Here is a 26037-nt window from a genome sequence, read left to right as displayed (position 1 = left end):
GGACATCTTCAAAAATTTTGTAAGCGTTTCATACCAGGCTCTTGGAGCTTGTTTGAGGCCGTACACAGCTTTATCCAGGATGTAGCAATGATTTGGATGCTTTTCATTCACGAACCCAGGAGGTTGCTCCACATACACAGTTTCTTCAAGTTCTCCATTGAGAAATGCACACTTGACGTCCATTTGGAAAACCTCAAAGTTTTTGTGAGCAGCATAGGCCAGAAATATTCTAACCGATTCTAGCCTAGCTACTGGAGCGAACGTTTCTTCGTAATCTATCCCTTCCTCCTGACAGTATCCCTTGACAACCAGACGAGCCTTGTTCCTTATGACATTACCTTCCTTGTCCATTTTGTTTCTAAAAACCCATTTAAGACCAACAACCGAAGCATCTGGAGGAGTTGGAATGAGGCGCCAGACTTTGTTCCTTTCAAACTCATTCAGTTCGTCTTGCATCGCTTGAACCCAATCAGAGTGATCGAGGGCAGTGTTCACTGTCTTCGGTTCAACTTTTGATACGAATGAATTAAACATACAAAACTCAACCTTTGAGAATAAGGATGTCTGTTTTGCCTTCAGTTGAGATCGGGTCAGAACCTTTTCAGATACATCACCAACTACTTGGGAGATAGGATGATCTCTGGTCCATTTTGTGAGAGGAGGGTAATTCGGATCGAAGGTTGGATCTAGTTCAGCATTGATCATCTCTTCGGGCTCAGATTGGCTATCGTCATCATTCGTCATATCATCATGCTCCCCCTCAATTGATGAGTCTTGAGAAACATGAGTTTCAGGGGTTTCTTGTGGTGCTGGAGTTTCAGGCATTGAAGCACCTTCGTTTGGAGAAGTACCTTCGGGTGAGGTTGTAGAGCTTTGCTCCCCCTCGATATGAGAACTTGGCTCCCCCTCGACTGAAGCATTGTTGGTTGGAGAGTCATTAGTGGGCGATTCTCCTTCATGCATTCTTCTTGCAACATCTTCGACAATCTTCTTCATATGATCTATCTTGTTGTCAGCTGCACCTGCTTCGGAGAGAGAAGCTTTTTCCGGTTCGTCAAAGAGATCCAGAAAGTTCTCGTACATATTGGCGATTGAGACTATGACTTGACCAGTTTGAGGAAAGATTTCCCTGGCAGTGTCATCTATGGCCTGTAGCTTCTTGACATAGCTATCGTCGAAGGTCACATAGTATGTCTCTTCAATCCTTCTTGATCGTTTGTTTAAGACCCTGTACGCCTTTGAAGTGAGTGAGTAACCCAGAAAGATTCCCTCGTCAGCCTTGACATCAAACTTGTTGCGGTGTTCTTTAGAGTTAAAGATGAAACACCTTGAGCCAAACACGTGGAAAAATTTCACGTTGGGTTTTCTGTTATTTATTATCTCATATGGTGTGAGCGTGAATCGCTTGTTGAGATAGGACCTGTTTTGTGTATAACAAGCAGCAGAAATAGCGTCAGCCCAAAAATAAAGAGGTAAGGAAGCGAAACTTAGCATAGTTCGGGCAGCTTCACATAACGATCGGTTTCGTCTTTCGACTATTCCGTTTTGCTGTGGTGTGTAGGGAGCTGAGAAATTATGACTGATTCCCTTTTCTGCAAGAAACTCTTCAAACTCTTTGTTCTTGAATTCGAGACCATTGTCGCTCCTTATGTTGCGAACGACCTTCTTGAGCTGGACTTCAATTTGTTTGATAAACGCTTTCAGCTTTTGAGTCGCTTCAGATTTGAGCTTTAGAAAGAACACCCATGTAAATCGAGAGAAATCATCAACGATAACAAGAATGTACTTGCTACCACCGATGCTTTCAATAGATGAAGGGCCACACAAATCGATATGAAGCAATTCGAGTGGTTCAACAACTTTTGTGTTAATTATGGATGGGTGACTTTGACGACTCTGCTTTCCCATTTCGCATGCAGCACACAAATGCTCTCTGTCAAACTTGAGCAATGGAAGACCCCTAACATGACCTCCAGTGACAAGTCGGTTGATATCCTTGAAATTGAGATGAGAGAGTCTTCGGTGCCACAACCAGCTTTCGTCGGATTGAGCCTTTGATAGCAGACATATGGCTGGATTTCCTTTGATGGGTTTCATGTTCAGAGGAAACATTTCACCCTTTCGCTCTGACTTCAGAATCACTTTCTTTGTCTTTTTCTCTATGATTTCCGAACCTTCATCATCGAATGAAACTTTGAGACCAGTACCTCCAACAAGCTGAGATACACTGATGAGGTTGTGTTGAAGTCCTTCCACATAGGCCACCTTTCTTATGGTAAAATCACCATTTGTTATCATCCCATATCCCTTTATGGTCCCGAAAGAGTTATTTCCAAACTTAACGTTGCCACCATTTGCAAGGGATCTGTATTCCCTAAGCTCCTCTTTCCTCCCTGTCATGTGACGCGAGCAGCCACTGTCGATGTACCATTCTTCGTCAAACTGCTCGTCACTTATAACCTGCAAAAAATTAAGCAGATTTAGGAACCCAAAGTTTCTTGGGTCCATGTGAGCTTTTCATGGGAACAGGAATAGTGAGAGAGATGTCAACTAGATATGTTCGTTCTATTAGAGTTGTTTCATCTTTCTTTTTAATGGTAAAGACTTTTATTTTATGAACATTAGAGATGTTCGTTTTGGACTCAGGTTTGGATTCATCGACCTTTTGCTTTCCCTTCTGTTCAGCTGAAGAATGAGGTTTTCGAGGGCAAGCGGGATTAGTTTTGGAATTAGATGGGAATGAATTAGGAAGAGAGGATTTGGATTTGGATGGAGATGTCTTCCTTGCTGATGACTCTAGGTGACCCTTTTGCTTTTTATCATTGGTGGGGTTAATCTTTGAGTCTTGTTCCTTTTTCATTTTGGAGCCGAACCTCTGCGTTCGGTTGGTGTTGTTCTTGGAACCGAACCTTTGGTTTCGGTCGAAGTCCTTTTCAGAACCGAACCTTGGCTTTCGGTTGGTATCTTCTTGCGAACCGAACCTTGGCTTTCGGTTGGTATCTTCTTGCGAACCGAACCTTGGCTTTCGGTTAGTATCTTCTTGCGAACCGAACCTTGGCTTTCGGTTAGTATCTTCTTGCGAACCGAACCTTGGCTTTCGGTTAGTAGAACTTTCAGGCTTTCGTACAGGATTGTTTTCATACTTCAGATTCTTGTCCTTGTGTGTATAGTATGCGTTCTGGGAGTGCCAGAATTGTTTCCTTTCAGAAAGATTTTTCCTGTATCTTTGGTTCCTCTCTATCTTCTTATCCCTCATCTGCTTAGGTTGATGATGAACGTTCGCTTTTGTTTTTGCTGTAACTTTGACTGATTCCTTTTGAACTTCAGGAGTTTTTCTTTGTGCAGAAGGAACAGATGGAATATCTGAAGAAGATTCAGTTTGTACTGAGGAAGCGGAAGGAGTATCTGATGAAGTTTCGCTTCGAGCTGTAGGTGTTGAAGGAATGTCTTCTTTTGCTAAACAATCATCCTCTTGAGGAATTTCTTTGGTACCACTTGTACTTGGTTCACTGAAATTATCAGGCTTGTTCAAGGGTTCAGGTATGTACCTCCCTTTCTTCATCTAGGAGGTTCTTTCAGAAAGACCAACGGTTTCGTTTCCATTATCAATAGGAGCTTCCCAGAAATACTCATCACAACCATCAGCATTGTCTTCGTTAACAATAGCTGTGAGTTCAGCTGTTTGATGTTCGGTTACTCCAGTCACCTTGTATACTTGATTTGGAGTGGTCCTGACCTTTTGATACACAACAGCTTTTTCTACTAATTTCGGGGACTTTTGTTGGGACAATCTAGCGAATTCCACAGAATTTTCAGAAATAAGGTTTTTGTGGTTTTCAGTTTCGCTTTTAACAAATTCTGAGCAGTCAACCGTATCCTCCACAGAAATTTCACTCATGTTTTCGTCCTCGTTAAGCTCAGATGAATTTTCAACATCGATTTTGTTTTCTGAGCTAACGTTGGCGTTAAGAGAGTTAAATTTTTGCATGGTTTCGGTTCTCAGTTTAAGTCGGTCATTTTCGTCCAAAAGGTTTTTGAGCATGTCCTTGTGGTCTTTGGACTTGATGAAGGACTCAATTTTGTCCAGTCCATACATATAGGTTGGATTGACATCATCAGACGATATCACACTTTCACAATTGTAGGCTTCGGCATCGATTTCATCCTCCTTAAATTCTAGAAAGGGCAAAATCATGCGATGGATCTTTTGACCTATCTCACAGTCCAAGTGAAGTTGAGTAATATTGGAATACAAACGTTTAGCTATTAAACAAAAAACATTTCGTTGTTTTAACAATTTCAAATTGTCTCTCTGCAAATAAATGTTTTCGTCTTTAACTTTAATTAATTCTGACTCTTTTAACTCAATCCACATTCGCCGCTCCTCACTCTTCGATGCCGCCCTGCTTAATTGATCAGTCAGGTTAGAATTGGTGACTCGAGTTTGAGTTAGGCTACTATCTAAATGAGAAATTCTTGTATTGATATTTTTTAGTTCTTTCTCGTAAGAGGATGGTGGTACTTTAAATGAAATAAAAGCAGATTGTACCTTCTTTATCAGTTCATCGAGTTCATTGAACTGCTGGCTGAGTGGTTTAGCCGTAAAGCACATATCCTCCTGCACCTTCGGTCCATTGCTTCCTCCATCGGTGTTGTATCCCCTCATTTGAGACACCTCAGTCACCATGAAGCATTTTCCACCACTGCTTTCCTCCTTAGCCACATATGCCTTTCCATGAGTAGGCTTTCTCACTTCTTCGTCTTCTGAGTCAGTAGACCAAACTTCAGTGCTACCGAACTCATCGTCATTGACCGAACCCTGCACAATAAGAGCATTAATAGAAGGGTTAACGGTAGACTTCTTCTTTCTTAACTCATCCAATCTCTTCTGCAGCACAGCTTCCTCATCATTTCCATTGTCCTTTTCAGCCATCTTCTTAAGAACACAGTCCTTAGCGTAGTGGTTCTTGCCACCACAATAGAAACAGCTTACTCCGGAATCGCCATCTGCTTTCGGTTCCTTTTTGGGCTCCTCAGCTTTCGGTTCATTGTTTGCTTTTTCTGAGCTGTAACTCCCCTGCCAGTTTCGGTTTTTGTTGCTGGGGAATCTCTTCTTTATGAACCTCTTAGGATTGGATACCATCATGGCATAATCCTCAGTTGAGAGGTCATATTCATCCAAGTTGAGCTCTTCATCCTCCACCACAGCTTTACTTTTAGATAGGAGGGCCAACGAACCAAGACTAGAGACAACATTCTTCTCTTGAACCACATTCTTCTCTTGAGACTTTAGAATACCCACCAGTTTTGCCAACGAATATGATTTAAACTGTTCATGGGCTTTGACTGTGGAAACAACTGCTCTCCATTCAGATCGCAGTCCATTCAAGAAAGTAACCTTTTGTTCGATAAGCTTCCTTTCAATGTCGTGTTTGATCATCTTGCTGAGAAGATGATTGAAGCGATCAAACGTCTGGGTCACAGTTTCTTCGGCCCCTTGCCTGAATTCACCAAATTCAGATAGAAGTAAGGTTTGGATGGAATGTTCAAGATCTTCGTCTGTGGAATACAGTTCGCGAAGTCTATCCCACACTTCCTTTGCCGTAGTGCATGAGCTGACCAGCCTGAATGTGTCGGACTGAAGGGCGAATCTGATCAACCTAAGTGCCTTAATATTGCACTGGAGTTTTTCTTTTTCATCTTGTGCGATATTCGTCACGTCCTTGAGCAGATCATTGTACTCTTTTTGCGTCTTGATGATTCTGGACGTCGTAGAATGAGAAAACGGTCCACTGATGATGGCTTCCCATATGAGATAACCATTGTCCTCCGATCCAATCACATAATCTTCGAAATGATGCGCCCATACTTCATAGTCATGGGTGTACAAGATTGGAATCTTTGTCGTCGAACCGATGCTGTTGGAAATATTAATAGGGTTTGATTGCGTTGCGTCCATAATGATCGTAAACACCTGTTCAAAGATCAGACTTGTAATAAAGCAGATTAGGGCAAAACAATAAATACTAAGATACGTCAATTAAGATGACGGCTCAATAAATATCGATGATTGCGGAAAACCCTAATGGAAATCTTTTTCACAGAAAAGATGTGTATCGATTACACAGCCTCCTGCTCTGATACCAATTGATGGGATTAAAACAACTTTTAATCTAAGAAGATCGATTAGATCTTGAACAAGTATATGAATATAAAACAGTTAACAACGCAATAATAAGAACAAACAGCTTGAATCAAACGTGTCGAATGATTAAATAAAATCCTTAGAAGAGCTCGATTAAGAACATCAACTGTAAAGGATTAGAAGATTACAAGAACGATAACAGAAAAATATAATACTCTTGATCAATCGTTGTATCGATAATCTCTAGAATCTTAACCTAATATGCATGCAAGCATTTAACTTATATACAATACATAAAAGGCTCTCGGTTGGACAGGCCCAAACCGGAGAATAAAAGGTTAATCTAACGAGCCCAAAAGACGCAACATCAAAACTCTTTTCAGCCCAACAAAGAGGAAGGTGAATAAAGGTGACAAAACACTGTTTTGGCTTGACAGATGGATTGGGAATGAAACACTAAAGGTAGCATTTCCGAATCTATACGACTTAGAAAGAAAAAAAAAGATGCACAGTGGAAAAGAGAGTAAAGCCCAGTGGACTAGAATGTAACTGGAAAACTACCCCATATATCACCGATCTTACTGCTATCTGTTCAACATTGCATCAGTTTTGGCCAACTACAGATGATATGTGTTTTATCAGGAGATGGTAAATATCATGTTGATATAGTTAAGCATTTGATTGATTGGCCAAAGGACCTAGTACCTCATGTCAAATTTGAATGGATTAAGGAAGTTCCCATCAAATTTCTACGTTTCATCTGGCGTGCAAGTCTTGGGAGGATACCAGCAGCTATAGAACTATCCAAGCGAGGTGTAACATTAGAATCAGTCCAATGTGAACAATGCATTGTTTGATAAGGTGTCTAAGTCCATAACTATTTCTGGTATGTACTTGACCCGACTCGGCATGGTCCATTTGGGTTGCATGGCACCATGCAACTGGATAGACTAAATGAGAGAAATAACACTTGTGGTATATTAATATATTATAAGTTCTAATATATTAATAATATTATTTAATTAGTTTGGTCAAGAATTAATTTAGAATTAATTAAGTGATCAAAAGATAAGTAATTAAATATATGAGTTGATTATGTAAATCATCCATAACTTGTATAGTGAGCTAAGAGGCTCCATGGATTATCAAGTTGGGCTCCGCCCATAGGATGCTCCATGGGAGTTACAAACCCATGGGTCATGGAAATGAAGAGTCATGACACATTAGGGTTTACATGGTGTAACCCTAGATGTGTCAACACTATATAAGGAATATGTTCTCCACCAAAATCGGACACACACAAGAAACAAGAGGGCTAAGCCGATTTTAGAAGTGTGTATTCTCTCTAAAGTCATTCCAAAAGCATTTGGTGTTGTGTGAAGCATTTTAGGCATCACACTTAGGGTGCTAGGCTCACAAGGTTTCAAGGATCATAAGAAACAACAAGGTAAGTTATTCTATCTTTCATTCAAGTTAAAAATTGTTCCCCATGTATGCTAGATAGGAATATAACCTTGGAATTCAACTTTGAATGATAATTAGACAAACATAGATCCAAGGTTATTAGGGTTGCATGTACACTTAGGAAGTGTTAGATTGCTCAAAACCCATCAGTGGTATCAGGGCCTAGGCTTGTTTGTTTGTTATTTGTGCAAAATTGTTGAAAAAAGTCGATATTGTGCAATCTGCCTTTTGAACTCGTCGAGTCCATGGGGGACTCGCCGAGTTCATGTGTAAATTCATCCTACTTGTCGAGTAGGTTCGTGCACTCGATGAGTAGGAGCCTCAGAATGCGGATTTTCGACTTTTATTGCTGTAAATGGACTAGAAACATTACCCTAAATTGTTTTGGTACTTGAAAACTTGTTTTAGATGGTGTAATGTTTATGCTAATCCATTTTCAATGGAAATTATCAAAATTACAAAGTTTTTAAGTGTAAATTTTTATTCTTGAAAGTGTTCATATTCATGTTCTTGAACTTATGAAGATTAGATGATCATAGGAATTACTTGTAACCTTCATGGTAGTTTAATTCATGACCATAATGTGTTTTAATGGAGTCCATAACTTGTCCTCAAGTTATGGAAAACCAAAAGTCACACTTTTATTAAAGCCACTAAAAGAACACAAGAGTTATAAAAATGAAGAGCCTTCATTTTATTACTCAATTAACTCATAAGTTATAAGAAATGAAAAGTTCTGAAAGTCTACAAAACTTGCCCTCAAATTTGGAACAAGTAAAGTCTTGATTAAAACTTTAGCTCCAACCCTTAGAATTTTAAAAGTTAAAATTCAAGCCTTATACTTTATAATATTATATGTTAATAATATATATATGAATAAGATCAAGTCGTCTTACCGCTAGTACGCATCAGTCACGAAGTCGGTCTATAAGGGGGGTATATGGTTGTTGCCTATAAAATGGCAACTTAATGGGTGTCCACTCTTACCCGCTACGAGGACAAAGAATATGTCCTTGACAAGGAGCTTAAGGAGATTGATGAGACCACTACAACTCCCCAGGAGATCGTTGACTTCCGGGCACATGAAAGGGATGCTACAAAAATGGCATGCATCATGTTGGCCACCATGACAGTGGAACTCCAAAAGTCCTATGAGGACTTTTACCCTTTTGAAATGCACCAAGATCTGATGGAAAGATACCATCAAAGTGCAAGACAAGAGAGGTATGAAATCATCTGCTCCATCATAACAACCATGATGAAGGACGGGGAATCCGTCACGAACCACATGCAGAAAATACAAAGGTATGTGGATAGGTTGCTGAAGCATAATGTGAAATTCCCTGAGGAGCTTGCAATAGATATCATTTTGCACTCCTTACCATCGTGCTATGATTAATTCCGCATGAAATATCACATGAATAAGGAAGAGGTCACACTTAGCAAACTTCAGGGACTTCTCAAGACCGCAAAAACAGGTCTTAAGGGGAAGTCGGTTGTTAACACTCCTACTCCAAACTCCGCCCCAATTTTGGCAATTAGGAAAATTCGAGGGAAGAAGAGGAAGAGCTCTTCGAAGGGTACCAAGGCTAGGACCCTTGATGGCTCTTCTTCAAGTGGAACCAAGAAAGGTTTCGTCACTCCTTCTTCTTACCCAAAAGAGGCTGAATGCTTCTATTTCCATGAAAAGTCACATTGGAAGCGGAAATACCCAAAATAGTAGCAAGATGTGAAGAATGGGAAAGTTAAACCCAACCATGCAGGTATTTACACTATCATATCAAAAAAATCACTCCATTATAACTCTTGGGTCCTTGATACCAGTTGTGGTATTCATATATGTTCTGATTTGCAGGGACTAAGAAGAAGTGAGAATGTGGAGCATGGAAGAATAAACTTAATCATGGGGAATAGGAAAGCCTTACCTGTCACCAAGATTGGAGTTTATACTTTATCGCTAAGTAGTAGGTTTAGTTTAGATTTGAATAAGTCTTGTTATTTGCCAGAAATGGCAAGACATGTTATTTCCTTTCATGCATTGTATAAACAAGGTTTCACCTTTTCATTTGATAATGAAGTTGGTTCGATTAATGCTTTCTTTAATAATGTTCTTTATTTTAAAGCATTACCTTGTGATGGTGTGTATGAAACTGTATCTGTGGTTGATAACTTAGGAAATAATGTATTGTGTATTGATTATGTTAATGATAATAACTTGGACAAAGCATCATTATGGCATTGTCGTCTTGGACATATAAGCAAGAAACGCATAGGCCAACTCCAAAAGGATGGAGTCTTGGAGTCATTTGACCTAAAGTCAGATGATAGTTGCGAATCATGCTTACTTGGAAAAATGACAAAGTCACCCTTCACAGGTTCGTGTGAGAGGGGTGAAGGTTTGTTGGACCTTATACACACGGATGTGTGTGGACCATTCAAACATGCCACAAGGGATGCTAATCGTTATTATTTGACTTTTACTGATGATTATAGTAGATATGGATATGTCTACTTGATCAAGCATAAGTCAGAGACTTTCGAAAGGTTTAAGGAATTTAAACAGGAAGTCGAGAATCAATTGGGCAGGAACATTAAGATGCTTCGATCCGATCGAGGAGGTGAGTATCTTAGTTCAGAGTTCCTCGACTATCTTAGGGAATGTGGGATTGTCTCACAATTGACACCTCCCAGGACACCACAGTTGAATGGTGTGGCTGAGAGGCGTATTCGAACCTTGTTAGATATGGTTCGTTCCATGATGAGTCGAGCTTCGCTACCAATCTCATTCCGGGGGTATGCCTTAGAGACTGCCGCCCATATCCTTAATCTAGTCCCTACAAAGAAAGTTGCCAAAACTCCTTATGACATATCGACTGGTAAAGTACCCAAACTAGAACACATCAAGATTTGGGGTTGCGAGGCTTTCGTGAGACACGAGACTCACGATAAGCTCGAACCTCGAAGCGAGAGGTGTATTTTCATCAGCTACCCACAACAATCCTTTGGTTACCTCTTCTATAGACCTAGTGAAAATGTGGTCTTTGTAGCTAGGACGACTGTCTTTCGAGAGAGAGAGAGAGAGAGAGAGAGAGAGAGAGAGTTCATAAGCCAAGGAAACAGTGGGAGGCAAGTTGACCTTGAAGAAATTCAAGAGTCAAGTGGTGAAGGAACTTCAAACCCTAGCACTCAACTTGAGGAGAAAACTCTTGTTGAGCCAATTGACAAGTCTGTACCTCTGAGGCATTCCACAAGGGTTAGGAATGCACCTGGGCATTACTATGGATTCCATATTACTGCGGAAGGTGATACACTTATCAGTGATGAGACACTGATAGGTCTGGATGAACCTAATAGTCACGCAGAAGCCATGGCAGGCCCTGAGTCATCCGAGTAGAACGAGGCAATGGACAGCGAGATACAGTCCATATATGACAATCAAGTTTGGAACTTGGTTGAGAATGTACCTGGTCGTAAGACTGTAGGGTGAAAATGGATCTTCAAAAAGAAGACTGACATGGATGGTAAGGTACACACTTATAAGGCACGATTGGTTGCAAAGGGTTTCTCACAAACTCCAGGAGTTGATTATGATGAGACCTTTTCTCCAGTGGCCAAGATTAAGTCTATTAGGGTTTTGTTAACCATAGCCGCATTTCATGACTATGAAATATGGCAAATGGATGTCAAAACCGTTTTCCTTAATGGAAAGTTGGCTGAGGATGTTTACATGAGACAGCCAGAGGGTTTTGTCAATACAGAGTAACCTAATAGAGTGTGTAAGCTTGAGAAATCCATTTATGGGTTAAAGCAATCACCTCGCAGATGGAATCTTTGCTTTGATGAGAAAGTCAAGGAATTTGGCTTTTCTAGGAGTGAAGATGAATCTTGTGTATATGTCAAGGCTAGTGGGAGTATAGTTAGATTTTTTGTGTTGTATATGGATGACATACTACTCATAGGAAATGACATCCCAACACCGCAGGAAGTTAAGTCCTAGCTTGGGAAGTGTTTCTCTATGAAGGACCTCGGAGAAGCTGCCTATATTCTAGAGATAAGGATCTTGAGAGACCGGAGTAAAAGACTAATTGGACTTAGTCAGAGTACCTACTTAGATAAGGTGCTGAAGAGATTCAGCATGCAGGACTCCAAGAAAGGAGAGTTACCCATCCAGAGTAACGCTAGATTGAGTAAGACACAAAGCCCTAGTATTGAGGCTGAGATAGCTGAAATGAGTCGAATACCTTATGCTTTGGCTGTAGGATCGATCATGTATGCTATGACGTGTACTCGACCTGATGTAGCCTTTGCCTTAAGCATGGTTAGCAGGTATTAGGGGAACCCTGGCAAGGGACACTGGACTGAGGTAAAGAATATCCTCAAGTACCTACGGAGGACTAAGGACTGGGTTCTTACATCGAAAGAAAATACCATTTCATCAAACATCAAATAGAAGAAGGACTCCTTGTGGCAAAGAGGGTATAATCGGATGAGAATCCAACAGATCCCCTCACGAAGGGACTGACTCGGGTTAAGCATCTCCAGCATGCTCGGAGCATAGGGCTGAAGGATGATATTAGATTTAGTAGTTTTATAACCTCGAAATTTGTAAAGTGTAATTGACATTAGATGATGAATAAAACGTGTTTTATTTATGTGTAAAGTGTTGCTATCTCTTGTCAATCGTTTACTATATTTCTTTTGCATGTTTTGACTTCCAGAATAATTATGTTTGGTATATCATATTATTTGAACCTCCACAGTCGGTCATAAGTCGGAAGTAGGTATGAATCAAGACTGTCATGATTGGTTGCAGAGGTCTAAGGTGTTGGACATGGCTACAACAATCATGAGTGCTCATAAGTTCTGAGCATTGGAATCAACCCATGCTCACTGGAATCACTTCATGGAATTTATCTCGAGTGATCGTGAGACGGTAATATCATATAAGTCTTCAAACCTAGAGATATGATTTGTTACTTATGAGTTGGTTATGCATTGATTGTACGTAAACGCATTGGTAACTCGATGTTATAAAACGTGCTTTTGTGTATAATTCAATTAAGTAGTAGAACAAACATATGAGTTGAAGTTTATCTGTTCCTTCTTGGATTAGAAGCTCATATCTAGGCCCTCGATGATTTTGTTTTGACCTATGTACCGGGCCCGGTCAGAACTAAGTTGACGTGTTCAATTAAGTTCTTTGTCAAACAAATCGAAAATCGGGAAACAAACTGCTGGACAATAAGTAAGACATTGTTCCATGTATTTGTCCGGCTGATATCTAGAACAGAGGATTATATGATCACTTATCTTAAATGGCGTATCATCATCTTCTCAGTTTCGAGAGACCTTGAAAGAGCTACGATTGTCGATCGGTTCCTGAAGTCATACTTGTAGTTACAGTTATTAGACTTATCCAAGTTAGAGACTGTTGGATAAGGTGTCTAAGTCCATAGCTATTTCTGGTATGTACTTGACCCGACCCAGCATGGTCCATTTGGGTTGCATGGCACCATGCAATTGGATAGACTAAATGAGAGAAATAACACTTGTGGTATATTAATGTATTATAAGTTCTAATATATTAATAATATTATTTAATTAGTTTGATTAATAATTAATTTAGAATTAATTAAGTAATCAAAAGATAACTAATTAAATATATGGGTTGATTATGTAAATCATCCATAACTTGTATAGTGGGCTAAGAGGCTCAATGGATTATCAAGTTGGGTTCCACCCATAGGATGCTCCATGGGAGTTACAAACTCATGGGTCATGGAAATGAAGAGTTATGACACATTAGGGTTTAAATGGTGTAACCCTAGATGTGTCACCACTATATAAGGAATATGTTCTCCACTAAAATCGGACACACACAAGAAACAAGAGGGCTAGGCCGATTTTAGAAGTGTGTATTCTCTCTAAAGTCATTCCAAAAGCATTTGGTGTTGTGTGAAGCATTTGAGGCATCACACTTGGGGTGCTAGGCTCACAAGGTTTCAAGGATCATAAGCAACAACAAGGTAAGTTATTCTATCTTTCATTCAAGTTAAAATTTTTTCCCCATGTATGCTAGATAGGAATATAAGCTTGGAATTCAACTTTGCATGATAATTAGACAAACATAGATCCAAGGTTATTAGGGTTGCATATACACTTAGGAAGCGTTATAATGCTCAAAACCCATCATGTATGGAGGCGGATGAATGTCCTAATCATATTCTGCTCACTTGCCCTTTTGCGAATACTGTTTGGGAATGGGTTTGGAAATGGTGCAACATGCCTCACTTTCCATTTCACATAGTAGCTAATCTGATTGAATATGTATCACAACAGAGTAGTCACACGAAGAACAGGAAGGTCTTGATCAGCATATGCTGTTGTACACTCTGGGAGATTTGGAAGGCTAGGAATGCGAGGCTATTCAAAAAATTTCCAATTACACCCCCAAAGATCGCTGATAACATCCAATCGTTGGTATACATGTGGCTGAAACACAGGAGATCGACAAAGATATGTGAATGGGCTATTTGGTGCTCATGCACTTCTGATTAATTGAATCTCAATGTAATGCAATAGGAGATGATAATAATAATAATGATGTAAACTGAAACTCTACTATCCCTGCTAGTTCCTTGCTAGTTAGGATATCTTTATTTTTTTATCTTTCCTCTTTACAATTAATATATTTTCCGGTTCCAAAAAAAAATCAAGGAAATCAATTTTCTCGATTTAAAAAAAATACCACATTAGATTGTAATTAAAACAAGTAAAAACTTTGCAATAATTTCTCATTAATTATATTGAGGATTTTAAACTAATTTTAAATTACATCGATGTTTAAGTATTAAATTGTTGGTTACTTTTTATTTTTGCTTATTTATTTATTATTTTGAGACAACAAACTAATTTATACCTTAATACCATCAATGTTTTAAATGAATCTTGAACCTTCAACCTCTCGTAGAAAAGAGGACACACCATACCACTAGGCCAAAGGCCTTTTGGATACTAATTTGGTTTGTGATTTTTGTTTTTGTTTTTAATAAGATCATGTCAGTTTTTTAATTTTTGTTTACCAATTAATTGAGATTTTAATAACTTAAAATGATTAACCTTAACTTAAGATTACTTTTTAGTCCTTATTGTAAATACTTCTCATTAAATTATAACCATAAGATTAGTTATGATCAATGGTCTAAAATTGTTCCTACATTCTCTTTCCAAAAGTGAATGAGGGGCATTTTTGTTAATAATCAAAGTTAAATTGGTATGTAAAAAAGGTTGTTTTCAAGCATATTCTTGAATTCCCCATTTTATGAATACTTTTTGAGGCATAAAAATGCAAATCTCACTTCCAAAGTAAACGAGGTGTATTTTCGTTATAAAATCAAAGTTAAATTGGTATCCAAAGAAAGCTTGTTTTTAACCACATTCTCTTGTGTTTTCTGCATAGCAAGGGCAATGACAGTTTCTTTGTTTCTCACTTGCTGACTAGGAAAAATGTGTATGTGGTTGCTAAGTTTACCAATTTGAACGAGCAGCACTTTATTCAATCAAGTTCCATTCACCAAATTTGCACTCAATTATTTTACATATCAATTAAAACTTGAATATGATTCTTAATCCAATTGGTTAGTTCAAATAGATGATACGGGTCATTATGGTCTTTTACGGGTTCTTATTTCAAGCCTGATACATATCCTGACATTTTCATCATAATATGTGTTCTTCGTGACCTTATTACCTTGACTGATGATGTGATTATGGTGTTTTCAATTTTGGCAGGTTGTCATTTTATAATTGAACAATGTTATTTGTTCTATTTTTAATTTGTGGGTGTAATTTGAGCTAAATAAAAGGGGCCAATAAGAAGATTATAAATAAAGGGTATTATTGTCCTTTTTTGGCATCTACAATATGCCTAAGAATGTTTTTTTTCTTGCATATAACTCTTAAAAAAATGGATGTTTGGTGGAAAAAATAAGAATAATGGGTATTATTGTCTTTTTTTTGGTTATTGTCAACTATTTTAGGATTTCTCAAGCATGTATAATGTTACGAGAGTACGGTTGACAAGAGCATTAAGGAGTTCCTTAGATGTTGTTCAGATGTAGTGCAATATAAAAGTTTTATGGTTATTTTGGTATTTTCTAAATCTTTTAGGAAATCATATTTTTCAAGATGGGTAGATTTGTCATTGTACATTGCCAATATGGGAACAAATTACATAATGATGATACAAAAGAAAGTAAAAATAAATATTTTTTTATTACACTGATCCATCATCCATTGGACGGATATAACACTAGTTTTGAACTGTTGTTAACTTTAATTAATTCATACACTACATCTTTGGAAAAGGTTTCATGATTTTCAATTTATGTTTTATAAATAAGATTATTTTTAAAATTTCCAATTGTTTTTAAAAATAGCATTTTGATAATTTTTGGTTTATTGGACATTTCAAATTAGATTTTATATTTAATATTATTTTTAAATTAACAAATTAAACATAGTAAACTAAAATTAAAAAAATTATACCGAACTAATAAAAAAAACCCCACGCCATTGGCGTGGATACTAAAAGATATTTTTATAAAAAGTTATAAAAAATGTATGGATTTATAAGTATACATTTATCTTTCAAAACATTTCCCATATTTAGTCCCTCATGTTTCCTTCGTATCATTAGCAAAATATATAATCTTGTTAGCATTTTAAAGCAAATAATATATTATTTATTCAATGTAAGGACTAGAATGGAATTAGTAAGAATAGAAGCAAAAGTTTAACCCAAAAAAAGCACCACATAATCACAATCGATAATGTATTGGAAAATGTCAAACAGGAAATCATGGATTTCTTTATAAGAAACTAAATCAAGTTAAAAATTCAAACCATAAAAGATGTAGAAACACAAAAAACCCATAAATGATTACGCTCACCTAAGTTGCACATAAACCTGAAGCAGGTTGCGAACGACCATGAAGAACTATCCGAAGATCATTTATTTGTTCAAGTGAAGATGATCTGCCTTGACCTCTATTGCCACCACTACGCCTGTTTGTAATCATATCATCAAATGCATATACAAAGATGCTATTGTAAGGATTACTATGTAACCTTGATTGTAGAAATAAATATTCTATCAACCATTAAAGCTTATTACTAACATGAAACTTGTTCATCTCGTTCCAATAAAAATTTAGCAACATAATGGTATGAACTATAAGTTAATAAAATGTCCCGTATGATGGGTTTTGAGCATAACAAACAAAAATCCTATGTATGCATGCAACCCTAATTCTCGATCTATGTTTTCTTTAATTGATCATATATCTTTGAACATCAAATAAGAAACCCTAGGCATCTAGTATATTTTGAAATTACTATCTAGGTTTAGGAAAACATACCTTGATTGTTACTGACAAATAACAAAATCCTTGTGTTGTTGAAGCCTTGATAGCAAGCACCACAAGTGTTATGTCTCTAATGGTTCACACCAAACACTAGCAAGATGATGAGAGAGGAGAAAGGAGAAAGGAGAAAGGAATTTCGGAATTCTCTTAGGCAAGGGACATTCGAAATTATAAGGGGTTAAGGCCCTTTGTATAGTTGAGGTAGCTTAGAGCCAAAGCTAGGGTTTATGGAGGAAACCCTAATCCCTTTGCGTTGGGAACAAGCAGCCCACGAGCCTCCATCCAAGAGCCCTTGGACGAAAATTCTAGACCCTTCCTTGAAGTTTTCTTCCAACGTCTTCTAATGAGGTTTTAGAGCCTCTTTCTTTAACTATCAATAAATTGCCAAACAATCCCTGTACTTTTAATTAATTCAATTAATCCCAAAATTAATTCCAATTAATTCCTGATTAATTATTAATTAAATAATACTACTTCTAATTAGTATATCATTCTCATAATATATTAACAAATCATTTATTTCAATTTATTAATCAAATATTAAATCAACCTCTCTCTCCAAAAGTCATCATGTCTGGTTGCTAGTTTTGAAGGCAACCAAAAAGGATTGTGCTACCATCATTTCAAGTTTATACCAATTATAATTATAGGTTTAGACACTTAATCCAACACCTTATTGTAAAGGGTTAAAATCTGGAATAATCTATGGAAAATAAATATTGATTCTACATGAGTTTTTCTGTAATGTCATAAATTTAAATGGAGGAGCTAGTAAATATAGCTTCCTACTTATCACTAAAGTAGAGGTTATTTCTATTTATTTGTTTTGGATTTTAAATCATCGATCACCTGGATGAAGTCCATATTCATATTCATATGAACACCATTGTTATCTAAAATTTTTACAGAGCACAAGGGTGGAAATCGACTGACTATCAAATTCAGTTGTAGCAGTTAGGTTCCTCAAATATTCAATTAATAGTAAGAAACGAAAAAAATACAAACATTTATGTTCAAAACATCAAAATTTTGAGTTAACTTGTTTCTCTTCCCCGTCTCTTCAAAAAAACAATCATTGAAACTTTCATTGTCATTTATCAAACGTACATACCTTAGGATCAAATCGACTTCAACGATCCTTCAACCGAAACAGATCAAAATGGTGTCTTCAGAGCTTCAAAAGCGTACGTACATATGATCAAAATCCTTGAAGTTGGACTCTTAGATGAAACAGGTTTGGGAGTCAATTTGGGTGTGATGAAGGAGATTTCCGATTGCATTGGTGAGGGTTACGCCAATCGGTAAGGTTTGCAAAATCAAAAATTGTCGTCGATTGCATCATCCTCAAATGTGCAAACTCGCGAGTTTTGGGGGAGGAGATCGATGGATACCTTATAGTAAAAAAAATGTAAAGGCGGTCTGATTGGAGTAGAAGGCGGTAGGGAGTAAACATACCAAACTGTAGAAAATATTGTGGCTAAATTACGAAGACCACAAGCTTTTGTAAAAAGGGACTAAAAGTGTAAGAATCAAAAAGTTTCGTGGCAAATATCTAAAACACATAAGCTTTATTGTTCCCTAATCTTTTGAGAATTAATGTATACATACTAACTGAATCGTTAATTATCAAAACTAAATAATAAAAAAATTAATATATTAGAAAAATCAAATTAATATTCAAACAATTTTTATAACAGATAAAATATACTGTATTCCGTTTTTCTTGTTGAAGTTGTAAAGATACAGCCAAGCGAATCTTTTTTCCAATTTCATATGATATATGATATTTTCGGTTCATATAATTCTACAATTCATATATGGTATGAAGTAGTCGACGTCGATTAAAGAACCTGGATTGGCAACGGCGTATCACTCCCTTTGTGGCCGCCGTAAAAAACACAGACGGAAGGCGATAAACTTCTACGAGCAAATCATGCTTCAAGCAACAGTGAGGTCATTCCAAACAATGAAATCTCTGAATCATCTCTATAAGGTATGCAATGGTACAAATACTTCACGTAGTTATTGCATCGATAGTTCCTTCAAAGCCCTTCCTTTTGTTAAAAGATTTAGCACGCTCAATTCTGATACCATCGATGAGATCCTTGATCTCCAAAACCCTAATCAGTTTAGTGAATGTAGCCAAAACCCTAATGGATTTTATAGAGAAGCTTCCATGGGTTTTCAGAGAAATTTAAGTGGGGCTTATGGGCAGAGCTATCACATGGGTGATCATGGTTTCCATCGTCACAGTCAATATAACGTCAATGGGTCATATAATCAGAAGACTAGTGTAGCGAATTTTCAAATCACAAAGAGGTGTTATAGTGGCATGGTAAATTCTCTAGTGTCATGTTACTCTAAACCTAATGAGAAGTCGGATAAAGCTGGTGAGCAAAAGGGATTACTTGAGGAGCTTAATGCTATATGCGAGGACCAGAAATTAACGGAAGTTGTGGAGTTTTTGGGTTTACCTGAGCTGAACAAAGTATCAGTTGAAATGCTTGGGTATCTATTCTTGATGAAAGCATGTGGAGAATCTCAGGCTCTTAAAGAAGCTAAACTTGTCCATAACCACCTCACAAGGTCAGGACATCATCTTGATGTTCACATTTGCAACAAAATCTTGGAAATGTATTCGAAATGTGCTTCCATGGAAGACGCATACAATTTCTTTGATAAAATGCCCCAAAGAAATCTTGCTTCTTGGCACACCATGATAACAGGGTTTGCTAAAAACGGCCATGGAGAAGACGCAATCAAAATGTTCACGGAATTCAAAAAGGTCGGATTAAAACCCAATAATCAGATATTTCATGGTGTCTTTGCTGCATGTAATATCGTAGGAGACATGAAACAAGGGTTATGGCATTTCAAGTCAATGATGAAGACATACAATCTTGTCCCATCCATGGATGATTATGTCCGTGTAGTCGATATGCTCGGGAGCTCAGGGTACTTGAATGAAGCATTGGAATTAATAGAAAAGATGCCGATGAAGCCAAGTGCAGAAATTTTGGAAATTATGATGAATCAATCTAGGGTTCATGGTGATTTAGAACTCGGAGACCATTGTGCTGAGATTCTTAACCTTCGGGACCCTTCTCGTTTAGATGAACAATCAAAATCTGGCTTGATACCAATAAAGTCTTCAGATATTGCAAAAGAAAACGAAAAAAAGATGTCTTCAGAGTTAATGAACAGAGTCAAGACTTTTCAGTTTAGGAGCGGGGATACTTCTCATCCTGATCAAGAGAGGTTATGCAGTCAACTTAGGTATCTAAAACAAGCCATGATAGAGGCCGGGTATGTTGCTCAGACTAGATATGTACTCCATGATATGGACCATGAAAATAGAGAAGAAGCTCTTTTATTACATAGTGAAAGACTTGCTTTATCTCAAGCTCTTTTGACTACTCCACCCCGTGCAGCAATACGAATACTGAAAAATGATCGTATTTGTGCTGATTGCCATGAGGCAATGAAGATTATTTCGAGGCTGGTTGGGAGACTAATTATTGTACGTGATAAAAAGAGGTTTCATCAATTTGAAAATGGAGTTTGTTCTTGTAGAGATTATTGGTGATAGTTTGGAATTTATTTTTGCTAATCTTATTTATTTACAGTATCCTATTTATGATTAAGTTATTTATATGTCTGAAAACAAAAAGCTTATCTGATGTTATGGATTATCTTGTCTTTTTCTTGATTACATATTGGACATCATTCTACTAAGTTATTTATTCGTTCCTTTCTATGGCAATGTTCTACGCTGATTTTCTTATTAAGTCATTGTAATATGAAAATTCCACACAATTATAATGTTGTACTTTCGAGGGTTTTTTTTTTCTTTATTTTTTTTTATTGGGGCATTAAATTTTTTAAAATCTACCCAATTATTATAATTGAGTGGTGGAAATTGCTTGTACTTGGATGGCATTGATAATTTGCTATTATTGAGGGGTGGACCTATATTTTTCAACTTACAATGCTCTAACTTAGAAAACAGATAGAAGTATGCTGATTTATTCCATCCATTAAATAGATATTTTGTAATAACAAGAATAACAATTTGGGCGAGAGCTTGATTTGCTTTCATGGAATATGCTCAACTCAACAATTATGCAGGCCCAAGGGTATGCCATTTATATACCTTACTTGTTCATCTTTTAAGATTGTATATCAATTAATGCTTCGTAATTATAGAGAAGTAGATGAAACGGTGAACTTCCCTTGTATTTATGGAGTATTTTGTTTATACTTCTTTTTAGTAACTGTTCTTATTAAATATTACAAACATCAAATCAAAAAATGACATTCGACTGTGTTACTATGCTGTTTAATTTCAATAATTTTATATTAGATTACATTTTTGTGCTTATGCTATAGTGATTTTGATTGAACCTTTATGGTGGTAATTTAATATATATTCATTTCATCATTGTGTTTGGTTTTTCAACGATTCTTCCATGGATTTTGGTATGGAATTGCCAACAATTTGAGGAGATATCTGAATATTGAGAGGTTTTGCGTTGGAAATGTTGGAAAGTATGAAAATTTGCATTTGTCCTAGTCTTAGTGTGTGGTAATAGTAAATTCGTTTGGGATGGTGATATCAGAAAATAATTTTGTTTATACAACTTTTTTCTTTAATTCAAGTTTGGTCTTTTTTGGAACTAATTCATGATTCTCGAGTTGATCTTTGTGGTTTATGATAATTGATGTCTAAATGATTCATTTAGACACACACACACACACACACACACACATATATATATATATAGAGAGAGAGAGAGAGAGAGAGAGAGAGAGAGTTAAGTTCAAATAAGAACATTAAATAAAGGGAGAACGTGAAAACACCATTTGTATGCTATTATGCTTCTTTTAATTTAATATGTATAGTATTATAGTAATTATAATATAATATATATTCAATTTTATATTGCTATTCTATTATAATATATATATATATATATATATATATATATATATATATATATATATATATATATATAGTAATTTAGTAAATTATAATGTGAATGTTAAATATGTGATTATTCATATATTCGTTGATGAATAATGTCATAAAGTTGTACATACAAAATTTTAATGTGAATATTAATGTGTGATTATTCATATATTTGTTGATGAATAATGTCATAATGTTGTATATATAAAATTCATAGCAGAATAATAACATAAAATAGTGTTCTTACGTTCTCACTTTATTTAGTGTTCTCATTTGAACTTAACCCTATATATATATATATATATATATATATATATATATATATATATATATATATATATATATATATATATATATATATATATATATATATATATATAGTTAGGTTCATTTAAGAACATTCTAATTTTGTGAGACCGTGAGACCAAATCTAAAAATAATATTAAAATGCAAAATAAATGGAAAAATTCAAAAAATATTTTTTTAAATATTATTTTCGAACTTGAATTAACTAAAAAGAATAAAAAAAATCCCGTTTTTTTTTTTGAAAAATACGTGAAATATTCTAATAGAATATTACATTGTACATATTCTAAAAAATAATTTTAAAATTCAAAATAAATGAAAAAATCTAAAAATTCTTTTTTTAAATATTATTTTCGGAACTTGAATTAACTAAAAAAAAATAAAAAAAGTCCCGTTTTTTTTTGAAAAATATGTGAAATATTCTAATAGAATATTACAATGTACATATTCTAAAAAATAATTTTAAAATGCAAAATAAATGGAAAAATCCAAAAATTATTTTTTTAAATATTATTTTCGGAACTTGAATTAACTAAAAAAAATTAAAAAAAATGCGTCTTACGGTCTCAGTAAATATAAGTTGTCTCAAATGAACCTAACCCTATATATATATATATATATATATATATATATATATATATATATATATATATATATATATATATATATATATATACTAGTAGTGCGTACAATGTGGCGGTGGAGAATAATATTTTCAGTGTTCTTTTCAGTGTGTTCATTTGTATCAAAGATTATGTTATTTTCGATACGTTGTCATCACGGGTGAACCTATTGGACACAAAGGGGTTTTTGATCATCCTAGAATTTGAACACAAGACCTCCGGAAATTTCACCCTGTTTGGGGTGTGCTCTAACCAAATCGGCAGAAAGTACCATTTCATCAGACATAGGGTAGATGAAGGTCACCTAGTAGCTAAGAGGGTACCATCTACAAAGAATCCTGCAGATCCACTCACAAAGGGTCTGAGTAGGGTTAAACATGTTTAGCATGCTAGGAGCATTGGTCTGAGAGATGATATTAGTTTTAGTAGTTAGATAGTTAGTTTAAAACTTGCAACAAAGTAAATGTAATTGACTTTTGGTGATTAAATAATAGAGAATTATTTATGAGTTTGTTTACTACCTTTTGTCAATTGTTTATTCTTGTGTTTCATATTTTCCTGTTTTACTTCCTGAATAATTCGAATATTCAAAAGTCCACATTTGATCATGTTTGTAGAAGTATGTAGTGAATTAAGACTGTTATGAATTGATTTAGCAATAGTGTTGCTACAATATTCATGAGTACTTACAAATGGAGATTTAAGTATTATCTTAACCCACTCTTAGAAAATTACTTCATGGAATTTTATCACCAGTAATTATGAGACGATAATATCTTATAATCTTAAAACGGAGATATATGAGTTGTGGTTTACGAGTCAGCTGTGCATCGATGATACGTAAACACATCAGTAACTTGATGTTATAAAACATTTTTTATGCATAATTTGATGACTAAATGGTACAAGAATATAAGTCAAAGTTTATTTGTTTCCTTTTCCCTAACGGGAAAAGCGATATCTTTGGGCCCCTCGGTGATTTGGTGGTGACTTATAGTGTCGGGATAGGCCAGGACTAAATTGATGTGTTTGATTAGAAGTTCTATGTCATTACAAATCAGAAATCAGGAGACAAAGTATTGGATAATGTGATTGATTCTATTCCATGTCTCATGTTTGAATGATATCTTGCAGAATGGAGGATTATATGATCACTTATCATATGACACGTAACTGATTGGGTCAGAATTCGACAATGGATTTTGGAAGCTACAATTTGTTGATCAGTTTAGAAGTTATACTGGCAATTATAGTTACAGACTTATCCAAGTGGGAGACTGTTGGGTTAGGTGTCTAAGCCCATAACTATAATTGGTATAAACCTGAATTGATATTAGCACAATCCTTTTGGGTTGCCCTCAAACCTAGCAAATGGACATGATGATTTTCGGAGAGAGGTTGATTTATTATTTGATTAATAAATTGAAATAAATAATTTATTCATATATTATTAGAATAATATATTAATTAGAAATAGTAATATTTAACTAATAATTAATCAGAAATTAAATGGAATTAATTTTGGGATTAATATAATTAATTAAAAGTGAAAGGACTAAAGTGAAATTGTTCAATAGTTGAGCAAAAGGCTCCAAAAACTTCTACACATAGGTGGACCGTTTCTAGATGCATTTTAGGGTTTCTGGAATTATCCTTAGAGGATAATTAGGAAGCTAGATAATTACCAATTCAAGATAATATTATTATATTGACTTTGGGCCGATCTAGGGTTTCCTACTTGCACTATATAAAGGCCCTCTAGCCTTCATATTTTGGCCATCTTTTCTTCCTCTAGGGTTGGCCGAAATTATTCTCTCCTTCCCCTTCTCTCCTTAATATCCTTCTTTCTAGCTTGGGTGTGAACCATTAGAGACACGACGCTTGTGGTGCTTGCTTCCAAAGCTTCAACAAAACAAGGATCATTGTTATTTACTATAATAACAATAAGGTATGTAATCCTAAACCCTTTTATGTGAATTTTGAAAATTACCTAAGGTTTCTTGGGTTCTTATTTTGATGTTCATAGTTATAGGTTCAATTGTGAAAAATAGATCTTTTTTTAGGTTGCGTTCACACTTAAGAATTTTAAGTTTGTTTTGTTATGCCTAAAACCCATCAAAAAAATACATCAATTTAGTGGTTTTGTAGTGGTATGGTTGGAGTTGTTGTTACCCCCGTAGTCTAACACTATAAGAAATAGGATAAAACCGACCATCATACGAGGTCACCTGCTCTATACCCTTCCATTTCGTCGTCGCTCCACACCACTAATGCTTCATCGTCAATCCATACCACCTCCGCTACATCGTCCCACTAAGTCTCCGTCGCTACACCATCAATCCACACAGGTTTCCGCTACACATCTAATTATAATTGTGGGAAAACGCTACTTTCAATTCAATTTACTTTCTATATAAACCAAAATGAGGCTTCTAGGAACCCTAAGTAAGGTTCCCAAAATGGTCCCTTCTATGGAGATTCTAGAATGCCTCTTTGTTCAACTTTTGAACCATTGCATTCTATCCCTTAAATTATAATAATCTAATAATATATTAATAAATCTTTTAAATCTCTCTTAATATCAATCCAAGCTATTTCTCGGCTATGAGGGCAACCCAAAATGGAATTTACTATTATCCACTTAATATACCAATTTAATAAGACCTTAGACATTCTAATCCAACAGTTTCCCACTTGGATAAGTCATCAACTACAATTTCAAGTATAACTCTCTGAATAACTAGTAAACAGTGCATTCCAATCCACTACCAAACTCTGATTAAGTCAAATGTCAGCCCTTAGATAAGTGATCATCTATTCCTTCATTCTAGAAGACATATTTTGGTGAGACACGGATAAAAATCAATCTCATAGTCCAAGATTATGTTTCTCAATTTTCTATTTATGATGACTGAATTCGGACTACTTAATTGAACACCTCAATTAGTGTTGGCTTGGGGGAACACTTTAGATGTCGACTAGAAATCATCGAGAGGTCCAAAGACATTGATTTCCTTGAAAAGGTAAAAGCAACGAATAAACTTTGACTATATAATCATACCTTTTAGTTGTAACGTCCCATTTTCACAACCAAAAATTTTCATT

At 35.8% G+C, this 26037-nt stretch overlaps 1 long non-coding RNA gene and 1 pseudogene across 1 annotated transcript; both read left to right on the top strand.

Moving 5' to 3' along the window:
* Window positions 1–18788: 18788 nt before the first annotated feature.
* On the top strand, window positions 18789–20644 carry LOC145077001 (pentatricopeptide repeat-containing protein At2g25580 pseudogene; annotated as a pseudogene).
* A 262-nt stretch (window positions 20645–20906) lies between these two features.
* Window positions 20907–23449, top strand: LOC145075274 (uncharacterized). Its single transcript, XR_013692400.1, has 2 exons — window positions 20907–21170; window positions 23041–23449. It is a non-coding gene; the product is annotated as an uncharacterized LOC145075274 (long non-coding RNA).
* Window positions 23450–26037: the final 2588 nt, after the last annotated feature.

The sequence above is a fragment of the Lactuca serriola genome, chromosome 9 (genome assembly GCF_051521515.1).
Source record: "Lactuca serriola cultivar US96UC23 chromosome 9, Lser_US96UC23_V15, whole genome shotgun sequence".
Classification (NCBI taxonomy): Eukaryota; Viridiplantae; Streptophyta; class Magnoliopsida; order Asterales; family Asteraceae; genus Lactuca; species Lactuca serriola.
The sequence above is the reverse complement of the archived record's forward strand: the minus strand, read 5'-3'. Positions and strand labels throughout refer to the sequence as shown.